The sequence below is a fragment of the Ixodes scapularis genome, unplaced genomic scaffold, assembly GCF_016920785.2.
Source record: "Ixodes scapularis isolate PalLabHiFi unplaced genomic scaffold, ASM1692078v2 PGA_scaffold5__190_contigs__length_132052651, whole genome shotgun sequence".
In the NCBI taxonomy this organism is placed as follows: domain Eukaryota; kingdom Metazoa; phylum Arthropoda; class Arachnida; order Ixodida; family Ixodidae; genus Ixodes; species Ixodes scapularis.
The window spans coordinates 4,043,550-4,048,300 of record NW_024609880.1 but is presented as its reverse complement, the minus strand read 5'-3'; positions in this window follow the sequence as shown (position 1 = coordinate 4,048,300).

Here is a 4,751-nt window from a genome sequence, read left to right as displayed (position 1 = left end):
GTACGTCGGGGAAATGCTTGGCACAAACATGATCACTAGGTAGCAACTTGCGATCGGCCCTCGGGATTGCACGACACCACTGCTCCAGGAAAGTGTCATTCGATGGAGCTTTAAATGAGGACACTCGCTCTGCACAGTTTCGGTACCCTGAATTGCAGTTGGGAACGAAGGACGTCTTTCCCATCCTTATAGCATAACTTCTTCTTCGGGTTAAGGCTCACCTTCCTGCACGATGGTGGCACCTGTGATCGACACAGCACCAAAGAAAAACACGAGGCCAGCCAGTGGCCGGACACCACCACCACAACACCACACTGCGGAAAAGGCGAGCCCGCTACGCCGCCGACACCGTGGCCGCCGAGGAGGGACCTCATACCCACGGTGCTCATAGCTCAGCGCCCTCCGCGGCTGCGCGGAACAAACTTCTCCTGCTTTGAGGATAGCTCCGAACACGATCTGGTCGCTCGCCCTCAGTGGGAAGAGCGGCCAGAATCATCACCTGATTGTATTTCTTCCACCGTGTTATTACAAAACACTAAAACAATACAGCACTCGATAACAATACCGTAAAGCCGGGGGGTCACAATGCTCATAATACATCATACAAGAAGCAGTCTGCAAACACGAGTCACCGCACTATTTGTGGTTAGAATAGCCGCGTGCCAGTTTTCTCTTTGATCTCATTGCCATGCGCCATTCGAAACACGGATCTCGCGGTTACTCGCGTTCGAATTTGTATGCAGGCATCTTAGCATGCCGCGGCGGATTCAGAGGAAAGGGGGGGGGGGGGGAGTGAGGGGGGGGGGTGAGGGGGGGAAAGGGGGAAGGGGGGAAGGGGGGCGGAGGAAGGGGGGGGGGTTTGGTTGCTCGGTCCTACTTGTTAATTCTTCGTGTGTAAACATTGTGTATAATGAAGTTGAACGCTGAGCTAGTTGGTTGTCGTTATGCATGGTGAACAAAAATAGCTCCTAAGGCAAGGAAAAAAAAGGAAAATACACGAGAGCAGTTCGTCGTTAGTCTTTATACAGCGGGAGGTTAGTCTTGATGAGCATGGCGACATCGTTACCGATTGTAAATCAGAGCCAGTGCAGTACAGCTGCAGTACAACTGCAGTGTCCTAGAATACGGGGTCGTGTTTGGACCAGCAAGGCTTGCTAATGGGAGCATGTGAGGCTGTGCGAGTAGACAACAATCGCGGCGCTGCAATCGACAGGGCAGCAGAAAGTCGCTGTAGCCCACACGTGCAGCCGCTCGTGCACGTGTGGCGGAGCACGGGCACAGCCACCACCATATATACTGACCCTACTGCCCATGCGCCGCTGTCGACACTTATCGCGATCTACACCACACGCCTCACGTGAGTATGGTGGTGGTTGTGCGCGTGCTCCAGGTGCATGAGCACGCGCGGCTGCACGTGCGGGCTGCAGCTACTTTCTCCTGCCCTGTCGTCTGCAGCCTCGCGATTATTGCCTACAGGCGCATCGTCACAAGCTCCCATTGTGGGGCCGCGCCGGTCCAAACACTACCCCGTGTTCTAGTCGACTGTAGTACGACTGCTAGCCTGGCGTCTTTAACGTGCACTATGCAGTAGTGATACGCAAGACTGCACGCCGGTACGATGCTCATCCAGATCGAAATGGTCAGAGGTGATCATTTGAACCCAGGATTTCTGGAATCTGCAGCTCCACGACCGGACAAGCACTGACTCGTAAATACTCGTTTTTACCACTCATCTCTTTGACTATTTGCTGAATTGCGCTTTCCCACTCCGCGTAAGCGGCCACGGTCGGCCCTCTTTTTGATCGAGTTATATTATCTCTAGCCACACCATAGTAGTAGGATGGCGCAATCTACCGCCCCATAGATAGGGTACAGCTGTTAAAGCCACTATCATCCATCCATGGCAGTCAGCGTTGTGGTAGGTGTGGAGACCGTGGTGACAGGTTGCCCTAAAATAGCCGTGGGTAATATTTCGTGCTTGATTGAAGTTGTTCAACGAAACAACGACGACAACGACGACTACGGCGACAGTCGCATCCACTGAGTTTCAAGCATCCGCTTGGTCGAACGACTTCATTCAAGCACGAAATATCACCCAAGATAGAGTGTATTAGACCAACGGCTATTTTTATGGCTGCCTGGCGCCACAGCGCTGCAGGTCATATTACTATGATGGCTAGAGATATTATAACACTACCAAAAACATGGCCGACCGTGGCCACATTCTTGTGCATTTGCGGAGCTGGTAAAAAGCGGTCCAGCAAATAGTCATAGGGATCAGGGTTTTTTACTTTCAAAAAAGAAGAAAAAGACAAGAAACGCACACATTCACATGTTCATCTTCCACCCATGATAGCTGCTCACTGCGGCACACGCTGGCCCTTCATTGTCCTCTAAAGGAATTCCAGCGTGACGCGGGACAACACCACTGACGCCACACTTCTACAGTGTTCCCCCCATGGGGGTGTGAAATGCCTCCAACACTTCACATATCACCTTGTCCTTGTGTCGTCCTAAAATGGTGGTAGAACTAAGTGACGGTTCTCAGAGACACTCTTTGCAGTGGCAGGTTTCCTTCCCTGTGGCTCCTAGACAATACCTGAGTTCTCGGAGTCTATCGTTCAGGAAGCATCCTGTCTACCAACGTAGGTGCGGCCACACGAGAGTGGAATTCTATACACTACTGCCATAGCCCATGTACACATCGGATTGGCGTCTCTCTTACAATACTTGTACATCGCTATTTCTTTTCTTTTTTTTTCATTCTTTGCATTACAAAACTACAGGAGTTCCGTAACGGCTCCCAGCATTATGTTTTTGAGACCATGGGGAAATATCGGTTGACAACTGGTCTCTTCCTTTCTAGTACACGTTTGGTAGACTGACAGGCCTTAACCTTTTTCAGGAGGGTGCTTGACACGTTTGACATTAGTGCGATAGATAACCAAGTTTTTGTTGCCTGTGAGTTTGAGTTTTATATCCGTCTCTCGGAGTGTGGAGGCATGATTTGTTCAGTGCTGAGCATAAACATGGCATAGTAATGCCCCTCTTTACAATTTTTGAGTAGGCTGACTCGTAGTCCAGAATACCCTTCTTTGATTTTGGCAAATAATTTAAGTGAATATGGGAGTCTTCTAGACAGGGGGAGAGAAGTACATGCACTAGAGTACTTTTCCTTTTGTACCCCAGGCCCCCCCTTAGCGAAAACTAATACGTTTGAAATATACCACATTCTAATTTGAGTGTATTTGAAATGCAGTTCATAATTGTAAGTACATGAAAAATAGACCGAAAATATAAACTTCTTTTTTTTTACTTAGTACTAAAATCTACTGATAAAAATCATTTTAAGATACCTTCACTTAAACTACATTTGAAGTCCCCTTCATGCATTTTGAAATATGTAAATACTAAATTAATAGGAACAAAATACCTTTCACATATATTTTTTGAAATATTTCTTTAATTCGTGCAAAATATACTCCAACCCTAAAAAAATGGAGCAATCAAAAATACGTGCAGAATACTCTTAAAATACATAAAAATCGTAAATACTGTTGTGTTATACTCAAAATACCTTTTGACTGCAATACTTTGGTAATTTGACTTAAACTACCAAAATATTGAAAAGCTCCCCTTCTAGAAGTTCACTTCAAGCAGATACGGAGTACACTGAAGCGCCTAAATACAACATTTGTTTAGTTTGTCAACTGAATTGCGCAGCATCGCACTGATAAATCAGCCCAGTTTATGTTATTGTTTCCTTTTTTCTATCAAGAACACGCCTGATCAGTTCCTTGCACTCCAATCACAAACGGGGTTCGGGAAATACAACCACAACATTTGCTGATGCTGGAAAGCTTCAGCAGGTGCTCTGAACAGGTACGTTTGGCGTGGTTTTGTTAGCACAATGTTAGTTCACTGAACGTGTATACTCACCATTGTACGTGATGTGAATAGTGACTTTAATATAGTGGCATTAACTACCATATTAAATAGTCTACTACTAAAAAGGAAAGGCAAAATAACTACTGTAAAATACTTATTTTTCGCGGGCTCAATATTTTGCGATCTAGGTCTAAGCTGGAGTTTTGGAATAATTCGTAAATTCTAATTTTCGCGACGCGCTGGGATCGCAATATAGATATTAATGTTTTTACATTTTGCCGGAATTGTTCACGGGACCTATTTTTCGGAATTGCAGGCGATTCGCGAACTTTGCGAGAATTAGGTCCTCACGAAAATAAAGTCGTTTACAGTATTTTAAAGTGAAGAAACTGCCTTGATTCGCTTCGTCCTGAGTGGTGCTACGCAGAGAAGCAATAACATGTATTTTATGAGCCGTTTGTGTGGGTATTGTTTTAGGGACTGCGCCGAATTGTTATTAGTTGTACCAATGCTTTTTAGTAAGAGATATCGTCCACGAACTTCAAAACACTGTTTCCCCTTTGACAGGCTCCCGAGGAGAAGATCGAATACTTGGAACCTTAATAAGCGCAGAGGCGGTCACCGAAAAAATGATTACCTTCAATATGTAGGCTATATAAGGCTCTAGAGCAGTCAACGGGACTGTGAGTGAGCTGTTCAGTGCGTCATGGTGTTTGTGTTTGTGTTCGTTTCTAATGTAGCTTTGTGGGATGTATTTAGTAGTGCCTTTAAATACCACAGGGACACCATTAGCTGACAAAATCGAAAATAAAAAAAAATTGTGTAACCGGTTTTTAATGCACAAATGGCACCTTGAGTGTGAA